This window comes from Enoplosus armatus, chromosome 16 (assembly GCF_043641665.1).
Source record: "Enoplosus armatus isolate fEnoArm2 chromosome 16, fEnoArm2.hap1, whole genome shotgun sequence".
NCBI classification, from domain to species: domain Eukaryota; kingdom Metazoa; phylum Chordata; class Actinopteri; order Centrarchiformes; family Enoplosidae; genus Enoplosus; species Enoplosus armatus.
This window is the reverse complement of record NC_092195.1, coordinates 7,008,995-7,024,663: the sequence shown is the minus strand read 5'-3', so window position 1 is coordinate 7,024,663 and position 15,669 is coordinate 7,008,995.

Here is a 15,669-nt window from a genome sequence, read left to right as displayed (position 1 = left end):
AATCATCTAATATACGGATAAACCTTTAGAGACACACGACAAACGTATTTTGTGTTTATCTGTTTCTTGCAAATAAATGTGTCATGCAATGTGACCAAACCGCAAAAACACAGCCTTTTGTATAGTTTTCCAGGAAGTCAACCAATTAAAAAATATATATACTCTTTACTATGAAGTCCTAATTTCTCACTAAATGTTGCGATGCCCTGATTGTAACTCTATTCCAGTAGGGGCACCAGACTGTAAAACATCATTACTTGTTTAAAACAGTGGTTCAGTGCCTCCACAATATAACGTAAGATAACCTACAGTGACTTCAGTGGTTTACCATCATAAAACAACGCCATAAAGAACAGCAACAATAACAGGCTTTGCCCTTTGCTGTATCTTCCAAAGGGCTTTTAAGAATGAAATATCCCCAATTCTTTCCAGGCACACCTCTCGTAAAACTTTATTTGTGAGAGATTTCACTCATAAAAATACATCATACGCTTTCACGGGTGTGATTTACTTTCAAAAATGAAACATTTGTAATAACATCTGGGAACAAAGCTGTAAATTACATTTTTTACTTTGTTAAAACAATAAAATCATACATAGTCTTCGTTGCCTGTAATCTGCTGTGCCAGGTGCTTGTTACCATGTAAGCTACATAAACTCCCACAAGCTACACATGCTGGACTCAGGACGTCAGCCTACCATTGATCTGATGAATCATCCAATAACTCTGGTCCCTGTGGTACCCATTAGAAAGCGGATGGGTTTTACCTCGACTAACAATGACCTGGATGTCCCCATGTTCGCTGGGGACAGCGGCCCTTGCTAACTGGAAGACGACACACAAGGACGTGGGCTGGCCATGTCCACAACATCCGCTAATTATCGTGCTTCATTCACTGCAGAACATACGTACAGAACAGTTACAGATCTCATCGTCTTTGCCGATTGCAACCCAAGTGTGATAATGTGGTAATGAACTGTTTTGACCTGTCCTGCTTATTCAAGTCAGTCTCAGTCATACTTAACAAAGAGAAAAATATATACTAAACAAAACAGGAAATCATTCATTTTCACAAATAAATAGCTTTTCTGTGTATGGCTTCCCTGAATCTGAAAGACTTACCCCGGCTCAACTGCCTTCGATTTACTACTTAATACGCAGGAGCTGCTCAAGACAGTAAAACTACTCGAAGGGATAACAGCGCTGCTACTGTGCCTGACCATTGCTTAAATGTGTGTGCATAAATATATGATGCAATCATGCTACAATCTGTGAGGAAATTACAAACATCATCACAAGTGGATCTAGTGCCAGCAGCTATGGATAAGCAACGCACTGGTTGTGGCGATAGACCTGAGACACACTGTGCAAGCAGAAAAACACATACATACACACACACACACACACACACACACACACACACACACACATACGCACATGCTCTGCTTGCATGAAGTGACCCCATTGCTAAACAAGTTTATTACGACCTCCAAGGGCTGGACAGGCGATAGATCACAGTGGGGGAGGCCAGGGGTGAATCCATCAAAGCGACTTTAATAAAGACCACCTGATTTGGCCTGCTGACTCAACAGATGAAATGGTTGTGTTCAGGTCCAGTGAAGCAGACCAGAGTCCGGGCAGCTTCTCTACTTGTCCCAGTCCTTGTTTATTAGATGGGTTATTTGTAGGCACACAGGCAGAGAGACAAGGCGATACTAACTAAAGTGTGTTACAATATCATCAATATTTGTGACAGTCCGTTATTGTATATACTATCTTGCACACCGATAAACTGAAGGGTATTAGTTCAGTTTTTACAAAAAAGGAATGTTTAAAATGGACTATTATAACTAGAGGTTTGACTTTCATCTCGATTGGCAGTCTAATCTAATATTTAAGCTCTCCTTTGGCAGGTCCATCATTACAAATCCTTGTTGTTGGGACAAGCATTGCTCATTGCTGCAACCCCACAAGATTTAATTTTGAATTCTAGTGAGATACGAAGGGTTTCAAAGATACCAAATATTCCATACAAGTAGAAAAACACCTTGATTCATTTTTCTCTGTTATATGACTTGAATGGACCAACGGAACAAGTAGATACAGAATATACAGTGTCTAACTTTGAAGCTTCTTAAAAGAATAGTTTGACAATTTGAGAAATTGGGACTTATTTGCTTTCTTACTAAGAGTTCAATTAGAAGATCAATACCACTCTCGTGTCTGTACAATAGAGCCAGCAGGCAATTGGCTTAGCTTAGCATAAAGACTGGAAACAGGGGGAAACAGCTACTGTGGCTCTGACAGGTAACAAAATACACCTAACAGCACGTTATATCTCGTTTGTTTAATCCATGCGAAATCTGTAGTGCAACTGTGGGTTCAGAAAGAAAGTGAAGGGAATTTTCACCTTGTGTTATTCGTGTTAATTTGACTGCTAGACGGTCTGTGCACTCTGCGTGTATTTGCCTTGAACCCCAATGAATCGACTGTACAGATGTTAGCTGTAAACTACCTGTCTGAACACATAGTAAAAACGACAAGTTGCGATTTTACGGTGCTGGACTATTTCTTGGCTGAGCGCAGTGACTTCATGAAGTATCTGCTGGTTATGTGGTGAGCTTTAGAGGGTGCTTGTAGGTGTATTTTGTTACCTTTGGACAGAGCCAGGCTAGATGTTTCACACTCTTTTTAGTCATGGCTGTTGGCATTTTGCAGATATGAAAGTGTCATATCTACAGTAATTTGTCTCAAGAAAGCAAATAAATGTGTATTTCCCGAAATGTCTAAATGTCCCTTTAAGATGGAATTTCAATCCAATATTAATTGGAATAGTAATTTGGGGAATTGGGAATTAGGATTCAGAATGTCCAAACTAAAAAATGTTTTTAAACCCAATAATATGATGTGAATGCTCAGTCTCGTTGCCTTTTTTTGCATGCTGTGTCAGCATTATTTTGTCTAATGAATAGTTATGTCTATAAAACAACTCAATTCAACTAAATTGAAAAAGAGAAACAGAAAAGTTGTTTGTGGGTGGAACGGCAGAGGAGGGGGTGGGCGTGCATGCATCCTTGTAAATGTTGACCCGCTATGTATATTAACTGATGTGAACCTGGGCACTTTCTGCTCCGCTGGTGCTTTAAACCTCACCTGAAGATTTATCATCCAACCCAGCTAGACAGATAGATGCAGAAGAGGAGAGAGAAAATTGTACAGACTGCAGGAGAGAGAGAAAGGAGAAAATGGGGAGGCAGAGCCAAGTGCTCATAAGTCCTTGTCTCTCCCTACTTCTGCTCCAGTATCTTTGATTCATAAGGGGTACGATGGCTGGCCAAGGCAGGGGCCAGGTATGGCGTTTTGGCAGGAGGAGGAAAAGAGGGAGGGCTGGGGCCTGATTTGTAATCGTCGTCCTTTGTGGTTTACTGTGTCAGCATGCAGCCCATTTAACAGTGGTCATTGAAAAAGCAATACCTTCCGTATATCAGCCTGTCACCTGCGATACATCAGCTTCTATGTCTCTTGAATTTTTCTTTAGAGAAAGAGAAAAGGCAAAGCAGCAGTTGTCATGTCATGCTTGAAAAGGTGGGGGAAAAATCCCGCCTCAGGCCACTTGGGGGCACTGGTGGCACAAAAAAACCCTTTACCTTTCTCTCTCGTACTTTGTCAAGAGATGTGGATCTGGTGCCGCTCGCTCTCTCCGTCTTTCCCTCCACCACAGGTCTAGATTATATAACTATGCATTCATTAACACATCTTCTGCCATGTGCTCCTTCCCAGCAGATGGTTAACTGAAGGCTACAGAGGACGTCAGGGGAGGGGGGGGGGGTTCCTCAGGAGAATCACATCAGGGTCTCTCATAAGGAAAAGCATTTTAAATCGATCAGTGGCTTTGAAAAGGCTGAAATTTCATGTTCAATAAAGGTGTTTGTCAAGAAGGGTAGTCGTGAGAATCTAAATCAAGACTGGCTGCCACATAATGATGTATACAGTAACTTTTATTGAGGGTGGGATCCAATTATCAGTAAAAAAAAACCTGACTCCAGTGGAACTGTCTGGCATTTCTGTTCTGTTGTCACATCAGCTTGCAGGCTATCCCTCCCTCTGTTTTCCTCTCTCTTCATCTCTATCCTTCTCAAAAAAAATACTTCATATCTCCCTTTTTTATGCAAACAGCATGCCTTCCCACACTGAATGATGTGTAAATAAGACATAAGGCAGGCAGACAGAGTTGAGAGGCTCAGTTGCTGTTCAACTAAATGTTGGAAAATGGGCAAGACGTGAGATTTAAGTTGCTTTGAATATGGCATGATCATTACTGACGCGCTGGTTCCAGCATCTGACAAACAGCCTTCACACTGGGGTATTTACGCATTACAGAGTTTACCGAGGTTAGCAGCACAAACAAAACAAAACCTAAAAACATCCTGACAGCAGCAATTCTGGGGACAAAAAAATGCCATGCCAAAAGTCATAGACAAAAGAGGTCAGAAGAGAGTGTCAAGATGTGTTCATGCTGGCTGACAGGCCCCAAATGTAGACTCGCTTCGTGCAACAGAAGGATGTCTCAGAACACCCTACTTGGATTTAAAAAAGGGAAAAAAAAGGATCCACCCTCCTGGCTCCACCCCCCTCAATGAAAAACTACAAGATAAAGCTACATGGTCATGTGATCTCCAATAACTGGAAACTGAAAATAAGAAAAATGTCACCTTGTTCAACAAATCCCATCACATGGCACCAACCGAGCATTATTCCAACTCCACAGCGTACTCCCAGATAGTTGCTGACCAAGTTCAGCCATTTGTCACCACAGTCTACGTTTTCTCAAATGGATGCTTCCAGCAGGATAATGTGCCTTCAGACGCATTAACGTACCTCCAAAAATATTTGCAGGAACCGCGTGACACCGTCAAGTCAGCGTGGGCCAAGATCCCTGTGGAAAGTTTCCATCATCTAGTCGAGTCAGTGCTTCAAGAAATTCAAGGTTGTTTAAGAAGCACAAAGCAGCCTGGTCCTTTAAAGGGAAAGTCTAGTGATATTGTATAGTTTTCACAATGTCAACAAATCTCATGTAAAGGCCAACACCAACAATAAACTGTTTTTGTAGCCACAGCTTAATATAGTTTATTCCTGCTTATTCCATAGATCTTAAATAAAAAATCTCAGTGAGCCACACCATTGCACTGGCTGACATGTTTCTTCCTTAATGAACATGGGCACTACAGTGTATTTTTAATCTATCCCACATACACCATTCTGCTGCAGTAAATACTCACCAGCGCACCAAATATGTGGTTGAAAATAGTCACCAACAAATGCACCATTGTTGGAGTAATGTTTGCTAAAAAGAGGCTAACTTTGTGATCCAAAGGATGTGTGTTTTCAGTGGAAACGAACGGGCTTGTGGCCGAGAGCTAGCCAAGAGATGGACTAATGCATTGTTGGTTTTGTTTTTTTCCTGTTGACAATACCAAAAAATATCCTTATCATTCCAGAAGACAGAGGTACATCTATTGCCTCTGTTTGGTACAGTACAGTCCTCCCCAAAATATTCAGAGCACCCGAGTGATTTATTAATCAAGACAGGGAGAAATGCAAACTGTAAGTATTAACCTAATCATTTAAATGGACTGTTACCATCTTAATACTAAGTATGCACTTCTTACAGAACCACACTTTGCGTGCACCTCAGTGCTCAAGTTTGTGGAAATGGCAGCTTGTCTCTCGGGTAGCATGTCTGGCCAGGTCCTCTAGTATGTGGGCAGAAAACTGAGAAGCTGCTTTCTGGAGCCATCACAGGCCTGACAGAAGAGAAGAGGCACTGTGGAAAACATGGCACCGTGAGAGAAATGTTTGCAGAAGGATGTAACCTTACCTAAAGCAAAAGTTCACAAGCATCGCAGACCAAAGGCAGCCACTTCCTTTTTACTTCACACTAATGTTTAATTCAGATGTATGAGGTTGGTAATTGTTTCATTAGGTATAGTTTTTATGTAATTAAGGCAGACGTGAGTGTGACAATCGTTCCTTTTGTTCTTCAAATCTGACTTTTGAGACCGAACCAGTCCCCCAAACGCAAATGGATATCTGCCAAACAGGTCTATTTCTGTCCTTCTCTGTTCAGTGCCTGACCAGGCCAACGCGAATAGGTTTCTCTCCTCATAAGTCCAAATGCCAAGAGCTCTGCAATTACTGCTGTAATTGGCTTGAATTGGTCATTAGTACTCAGCTTGAGTCAGAGTCCAAAACACACACATCAACAGACAGATGTGAACAACCCCAGTGCCTCACTAACGCACTGGCTGGACCTTTTTTTTGAACTTCACAGAGATTAAAACGGTAGTTTTCTGTTCTTTTGACCTGGGGAAAACACCTGCGGAAGTTTCAAAGGTACGGTGGAGGTGGGGGTCAAGATGATATGCGGGTGATGAATGTGATAGTGAATGAGACATAATGCACATAATTAGAGAAACCTTTATATAACTATATTAGCATCTTTGCTGGGTCAGTTGTTTTCTTTTATTCTATTCACGTCTACTGCCAATTGTCATTATGAGCCCCTGACACTCTTCATAACATTTAATACTTGTAATCAGTGTTGTTGTCCATGTTGGGCAGACATAACAGGTGTCTGAGTTTACAACTGCCAATCATAATTGAACAGGATAAGAGCTAATAATCACTCGCTGCTACTAAGGCTCAACGGCTCTGATTTCATTATGAGCAGCAAGCATACTCTGCTTTAGATTTCCACTTTCAGAACCTAAAGCACCGTGATGCATTGTAAAAACATGTTCAAGGTTTCTATGCTGAGTTCAGTGGTTCTTGGAATCAAATTTTTGTCCCTGCAGGTTCCAAGAAAATTCAAGTGGAGCCGGCTGAGCTGTTGTTCGTGGTTGGTAAAGGTAATGTGCCATCAAACTTGTAAACAAGAGCTATTCTTAGCAAACCACAGCCACAACCTCAGACAGTACAAGTCTTCAATGTGTACAATCCTACAAGCAACATGCAGCCCTCTTCCTCACTCAGTTGATAGTCCCGACTCACTTCACTCTTGCTTGTTTTCCTAGGTTACGGTTCCATCGACCTTTGAAAAATGGGCATGAAGTGCACATCAAACAGCAGCAGTTTGGTGGCTTTTTTCTTTACTGTTAGACACGGTGTAAATAAGACCACTCACAGCATACTTGGCAAGTAGTACAATATAAAAGAGACGACTGTATAGTTCACAGTACCTTTCTATAGAACAACCAGAAACAAAGGCACAGTTCCACTGATGCAAAGTACCCAAAGCCAGTACCAGCTAATATCGTGCAACTGCAGAGCTGCAGCCCCACCAGTTTGAGACCTGGGGCCAAATGCATAAATGCATAAATGCATGAATGCATGAATAAATCTGACTATTAGTGAAACTGGCTAACAACCTAAACAAACAATGCTTTATTATTTAGATTACTCCTTACATTTAATCTCCACTTTATCACATCACCTGCAGCCGGCCCTAGACAACCATGTGTACTTAAGGTCTCAAGTATGTGTGAGGTGTGCACATTCTCGCTGAATGTTTTTCCTTGTATAAACACCAATTTATGTGTGGGAATTATGCATGGCTTCCATATGGGGTGATTTTGAGCTGACGCATTTATACGCCTGGCCCCTGCAGTTCTGGACCTGCAGTTTGAGTCCCACCTGTAGACATGCTGATGATCACCATCTACAGGAGAGGAGAGTAACAGTTTCTGCAATTTCCGCTTGTGCCATCTGAATATAATTGCATTTTCTCATTTTGGACTGCAGTATGTATGTGATATCTCTGTGTTTATGAGTTAAATTGGATGTAACCAGGTAACACAAAGTAAACATGTTCGTGAATTTTTTTACACTTTTAGTCTGATATGTTTACTTTACCTGCTCACATTATCATGGCAACTGTTCATAGATTTTTCTAACATGACGTTTTGTTTGACACCAATAATTTGCATATTTAATAAATATAAATGACATGACACCCCCATTTGCATATCAAACATAGTTATGTAATAGGCCATGCTCCATTTTGACAGTGAAATACTGTAAATCAGACATTACCCATGGGGGTGTGCAAATTCTGCTGAAGAGCAATAAATCCTCTTGAGAAAAAAAACAGATCCTGAGGAGACAGTTAAAGATAAGTAAAAGAAATACTCATTTATTAAACACAACACAAAAAAACAGTGTTGTCTATCTCACTAACCCACTCCAAGTGCTCTCTTTAACCCTTTTCCCCAGCACTGATCGCTCTGGTACTCAATGTTAGGACTTTTAGTGCCCAATCTGTCCATTCCACTGCCACCATATACTGTCAATTTCCCTGTAAACTAAAAGGTAGAAAATTCTCATATTTCCATCGTACTGAGCTGTTTATTTTCTTGACCAAGTCTCTGTTTAAGCTGGCATGACTGCAGTATATGATTTACAAGTCCTGGAGCTGCTCCATAGTCAGTTAATACTAGAACAAATGCTAAGACAGTATAACAGCTCCTATTGTGATTTACTGGGATATAGGAGCATGATCTGTCATACATTCAAATAAAACTCATCTGGATGTGATACATCTCAAGCAAAGATTCTTTAAAGGCCAGAGAGCTGGTCACAAATTGTATGTCAATGGACTGATGCCAATGGGTGTCATCTGCTGACATTTTCAGTCCAGTTCTTGCCATAATTTCAGGTTAAGGGAGACAGTACTCAGAACTCAAAATAAAAATTTATTTTAGGGTACATTTCCCTGCAAGATCTCAGTTAAGTCAATGTTGTAGCACAAAAATAAAGGATGTAAAAGTTAGAGATGTTTCATTTCCCCAAAAGAACCCATGCAACCCCTTTCCTCATATCTGAAAACACCTTAAAATAGCCCATATATATCTCCTTTTGTCTGTGAAGCCATATGAGCATGTGCCTCGCTTCTTTCTTTCCTTTATTTCTACCTTTGTTTCTCTCCCTGTCTGTATGCCCCTCAGTTTCTACCATTCTCTTTCTCTGCCACGCAAACAGAAACACACTCCCATACACATGGACATCATGAATCACTACACACTTGCGACTTTTCGCAGGGCTTTGTAATGGCTTTGATCAATAATTGATCAAGGGAATCTTCTGACTGTTCAAAGAGTCTAAGGAGCGTGTGGAGGCAAGCATTTTCACTTTCTCCCAAGATCCACGCAAAGAGGAGCTCCACACCCACCACACACACCGGTTCCACAACAACATAAACACAGCATCGCTGCATGTCTGACATTACCCGATGCTCGAGGACCTGCCAGGTCATATACATCCAAGCACAGACGGCAGACCAAGGTAACATGTCACCCACTGAGATCTTAAATGTCTCGGGAGCTGAGATCTAAAATGTCATGGCCTCGGGGTTCAACTGCTTTCTGATCTGTCCGGGTTCAATGGCTTGGCTGTGCCACTGCCACTTGACAGCTCCATTTTCTAGCCCATGAAAAGGACACGTCAAGCTGTCTTGCACAGTCATTGTTTCTCTGTTGCGTGTGCATGGATGCAGAAGTGATGAGGAAGGTAGATGATAGAAGTGAAAACCTTTTGATTCTTCACCTCTTGTTCGCTCTTTCATCTGCCCATCTCATCTGTGTAGCTTAGCTTAGATAGGATTTAATCACCAAATCTTTGCTGCCTTCTTCCTTTTAAACATCTGTCAACCCCTTCCAGTGGCCACAAAGTAACCACAAAGTACTGCAAAGGGAAGAGATTTGTGAGTATCGGCTGCGCTAGGCTGTGTGTTTGTTGATGCAGTGGTGCTGAGTGTTCGCCTTCACTCTCTGTAGTGCCTTGTGTATGAATGTGTGCAATTCCAGTGTGTATTCGCTCCTGCTGTCCTGTGTTTTTTTTCACTCTCATTCAGAGAGGATTCCTCTGCCCTCTCTCCACATGCCCAGCCTTAGGGACCCCGAGAAGAAGGAGAGGTTGGAGAAAAAAACCCCCACTGGAAAGTAGAATACCTAGCGCTGTTGTCCAGGAGCTGTTTACTCTGTCTGCAGGCTACATGCTTTGTTTGAGCAAGTGTGAATGTGTGTGTCTCTGTGCGTGGGTGTGTGTGTGTGTGGGGGGGCAGGCTTTTGTGTTTACTCCCCCTGCCTGTACGGGTACCAGGTGTGCTATCGCAGGCTAAGCAAGAGACAATACTTGTCAGCGCGAGAGGGAGAGCGCTGGTGAGAGCGAGAGAAAGGGAGAGAGAGAGGGGGCGAGAGTTGGCGGAGGGAAGTGAATGAAAAATTCATACGGCTGCAGGTCCCAAAAGCCCTTCTGTCTTTGCCAGGAGTCCTCAGCTTCAAACTGCTGGGCAGAGGCGGTGGGACTGTGCCAAAGAAATGGTACATACACACACACGAAGCAAATGGAAGAACAGGGCCAGAGGAGGTGTTATCTAGGAATCAGGAGTAAGCTGAAAGGAGAGGGAACAGCACAACAACAGTATCCTTTAACATCAACAGGGTGCTCAGGACAGCATCCTAATAGTCCTCTGGTTGCTGTTCTAGATGCAGCTATTACAACCAACCCACAGCCACTGCTGTAAGTGAGGAGTGTGTTTGTGCCCTAAAACAAATTTTGGGTGCTGAAATTAAGTTTATCTGATTTTTACGCTTGGCCTTTTATACCCAACCCACTGAAATAGTGTAGAAAAGTGATTTGATGCAAATTAGGCTGAATGAGAGGCTCACTGCTGAGAAAAAAAATCCCAATGCAGGCATGCTAAATAAATCATAAGATAGGGATCTTTGTCATTATAAAGACAACATCTAGATGCATACCCGTGACACAGCCTTGAGCTGACAAAAAGAAAAAAAGATAGAGAGAAAAAGGGAAAAAAGGAGCGAGTGAGAAGAAGAAGCCTCCTCTTCTTTACACACTACTGCGGCGTTGCCATAGTCACCGCTGCATCCTCAGGATGCCAGGGCAGAGCGAGTTAGAGAAGGTAGAGCAGAGGAAGGAAGGGGAAAAACTTTTACAGCGCTACCTCTCTCTCACTGTGTGAAAGTGGGTCAACAAAGACACACTGACTCTCTCTCTCTCTCTCTCTCTCACACACACACTCTCTCACACACACACACACACACACACACACACACACACACACACACACACACACACACACACACACACACACAGAGACAGAGTACCCGTCTTTTTCCAAACTGCTCAGTTCTATTTGTCTGTGTGCTGGGAGCAAAGAACTTCGTGAGGTGGGGTCTTGAGGAAATCTGGCTTTTCTCCAAGGGCACATGAAAACGAGCAGAGAGGCAAAGACAAACATGGTATGTTTGACATGGATTGCCTAACGCCTCTGAGATGTGCATCAACAGTAAATCCAATCAGGCTTGTCAACACACTCTGCATGAGAATATTTGATGAATTTGATCTGGCCGCACTGTGCTGTACATCCATTTTGGAAAGAAATCAATGCTTTCAGCTCTTCATTCAATGTCCAGAAATTACAAAAAGACACACATTTTTTTTGTTATTTATTACAGTTTTTTGGTGTCAACCATTTTTTGTAGGTTTGGGTTTTGTGGGGTGATTATGAACATTTGGGATATCCGAGTATAAACTTACATGCTATCAATGCTCTTATTTTGATATGCAGAATACATACTAACACTGGGTCTGACCAAGAGTTTATAATGAATTCTTAAGTACGACATTTTATTGTTTGCTTGCTTCTGCTACACTTCTACCCAAAGAAAATTTGTTTTCAACAATAGCATTCTGCTTTATTTTCAGTCACTGTTTAGTCATGGAAAACAACAGACTTTAGTGGTTTCTTTTAGAATATATAGTACTTTCTTGCTTTGTTTCCAAATTTAAGAAGCTATTTGTTCTACTATGGATGGAATTTATGTTAATGGTACTTCCTGTGAAACAAGGCATCCTTGTGTGGAATTGTAAGTATGTTTATTATGCATCGTCATCATCAACCTATATGCAACAACAAACTGCACAATTGTCTGCTGTGTGGTTTTAGGCCATGAAATGTCAACAGCAATGGAATTTGGGGTAAAGTCAATTGTTAATACCCATTATTCCCACTATCTATTTTATGCAGTGATACTATTTCAAGTTAAACAAATACAATTACCAACACTTGAATCCAGATGTCTCATTTTCAGTCGTGCTTTATGATCATCCACAGGGCAGACAGCCAGACTCTGTCAAATATATGACCATATTCAACTCTCTTGGTTTGTTTTGGATGCAGGGGTTTTTGAGACATTGGCTAGATCCGCATTGTGGATTTATTTTTATTTATTTTATATTACATTAGTGCAATGACATTTTCTGTGCTGCACAATTAAAACACTTCTTTTTCCAGGGGGAAGGTAGGTCCAGAAGACCCCAAGCCAGTATCTGCAGACTTGCTCTTGGCTTGGCAGTAGGAAATAGTATAAACAGAAAACTGCAAGTGTTCTGACATGCTGGAGCAGGAGGATAGTGAACAGGGTAATGTTACAGAGTTACCCTATCCCAAAAGCAAATAATACGTATTGTGATTATGATGTGGCCAGAGATAACAGAGCAGGGGCAGAATTTAAAAGTGTGGCTAAGCTTCAGGGCAGACAGTGGTGATCCAGCAAAATGTAACATGGTGTAAGAACAAAGTATTTGTGTTGTTTTTACTTTAGTTAGATGTTCTAGCATGAACTGATTATGTGGAATTATGACCATTACTTAACACACATGTAAAACTTACAGTGAAGTACATGGCAAGATATCATAAAATATCTTTTTTCTTTTTCCAATTAACCAAAAATAATCACAAACATGTATCTAGTCGAAAATGACTGTCAATGGCATAAATCTGCTTCAAACAAAGGTGTTTTTGCTTTTACTATATATACATATATATATATATATATATATATATATATATATATATATATATATATATATATATATGTATATATATATACATATATATATATACATATATATATATATATAGTTTTCTACATTGAATAGTAAGTCAAGAAGTAAGAACTGGATTTGGAAAGTGCTATCGCTTTATCCATAAAGCTATAACATCTAAATAACTCAAAAGGAGACCAAATGTTTTCATTTGGGAAAAACACCAAACAAGACATCTGATCAGTATGCAAATGTCTGATGTTTTTGTTGGCATTGAGCGCAGATTGTCACACCTGAGGCTTCTTAGGGCTCCAAGTGTATTTGTATTCGTGTGGGTATCATGGCTGTGTGAAAGGGAAAAAAACCCATCACACAGTGTTGACTCTCCAACCCCCAACTTGACTCTTGGCTCTCTTGGTCATGAAGTCCTTTCATCACCAAGAGTGCCAACATCCATCTGTAAGGACTATTGGTTTATCCTCACGGTCAGGATGGTCGTTTCTCTGTCGGGGTGGAATCAAGCCCTGTAGAGTTGGTGGGGCCATTTACCAACATTGTAAGACATATGGCGCATAAACACATAACTACTCACATGTGCACACACGTACACACTCGAGCCATTTACCAACATGACATAAACACAAGAGTGATGACAACGGACCCAGATGTCAAGGAAAATCACATAAGTGGAGGAACTGTGTGGGTGTGTTTTCTTGTGTGTGCTCTTCCCCCGGCGCCCACATCTCTCTCTGTGACATGATGAGCATGTGACGGGAGCAGGGGAGCACTGAACTGAGTCATAGTCTCCAGGGGGCAAGTGTGATGATCAAGAGGACCTTTGGGAGAGCAACTGAGGCTTTACCTAAACAGCCCTCCACTCATTCCCAGAGTCATCTCCTTTACCACTCACTAACCTGGCCCCATAAATTCACCGGCCTGGTCCCCGTGGACCCATTCTGCTGACGGACCTCGAAAAGTAAAAGTTATCATAGACTATTAGTCTGGTGGGACTGGTGGAAGATATGTGTGATTTCAGAATGTGAAACAAAGCCTGTACACGGTCAGAAACTCAGTACTTTTGCACAGTACAAGATATCCTTTTATGTTCACAATGTTCTTTCTTTCACCCTGTGGCCTCATTATGCTCTTATGGCCTCACTGAATTCTATACCATGACCCTCATAGCATCCTTGCCGTCCTTCTTACCCTGACCCCCTTCGGACTGGTGTCCACAGTTGAGGCCTAAAGCCTGAAGCATCGCCGGCAGGCACCGAGACAGCAGCTGTGCATGACACATGTTCACCAAAAAATCCTCTCTTTGCTTCATTTCACTCTTCCTCACCCTTCACTTCACTCTTCCTCTTCCAACCCACCCTTTCCTTCTCCTTTGGCCCCCACCACTCCATTTGGAACAGGTGATCCCCCCAGAGGGCCAGTTTTAAACCCTTCACTTACTCTCCATGCAGCTTCCTCCTCCAGCTCTCTGAAACCCTGTTGTGAGTGACAACCAGAGACATCTGTCCCAAGAGCCAGCAGCACAAACTGAAGAGGATGCCTCAAAGAAAGGTCCAAACTCACTGAAAGACAGTGAAAAGAAGCCAAGGGGCAGCTGCTGAAGAAATCTTACTCATCAAACAAGTCTGACAGCATTCTACAGCATTCTCCCAAGTATAAAAACTACATTGCATTGATAACAATTCTGGATTTGTAGATCCATACTTAATTCACAGCAAATGATAAATAAGAAATCATTTGTTTGTGTCTTTAAACAATCCACCTCATTTTCCAACAGGCAAACCCATACAAAATATGTTTATATACTAGTCGAATGATTTGCCAAATATGTTTTGGAGTAAACTTATTGTCTCTTGGATTACTTTCATGGACGTTTTTTTTTACAATTCTAGAAGTGTGACATTGTTATACTGAACAGAATTCATAAGGAGGAGGTCGGGAGAGCACAGGACTTACACACCAGAAACTGGGGTTTGTTTCTTGCTTACCAAATGTTGTAGATTTAAGCTTGATTTATTCTGTGGTTGTGTATTACGGGGTTACCACCTGGCTATGGACGTAGCCACTGATGGTACCATCAACGGGTGAAATCCAAAGCTGAGCTATAAATGAAAACTTGTTGCTTAGGTATCTACGACGGGACTCACATTAACCCCTTGCGTCAACTATAAATATGGCTTTAGGCTACTAATACTCTTAGTTAAAGTTGAGAAAGTCATGGCTGTGGCTAAATACTGAAAAACTCAATGCGTCACATCTGGTACTTCAAGTAAACATCAACATTTTCACTATTCAACCTTGACCTCGATCTTCCACTAACATTAGAGTGCTCTAATTTAACATAACCATAAAAACATTAATAATGCTTTAGTTGGCAGAAGAGGTTATTGAAGGAAAAACAAATGAAATATAAAGGACTATAAAGGTTTTGTAGATAAGTCCAGTATGAACATTTTGCATTGAAAGTCAACAGTTTGCAGTCAGAAAGCCTTTGACACTGTAGACTGCGGTTTGTTTTGTGCTTACCAAATGTTGTTAGGTTTAAGTTTGATTTATAGTTGTGTGTTATGTTCGATGTAAACATTTCCTCGTTATGCTGATATAAAAAAGAATAATTTGGGTTGCAAAACGTAGTTGCTAATGCAAACTAGTTGTATTGTATTTAATTGTAATTTTAGGAAACTGGGTTGTGAAAGATGATAGTTTTGTTGAGTCAAAAAATATACATATTTCCTCATAGCTAATCA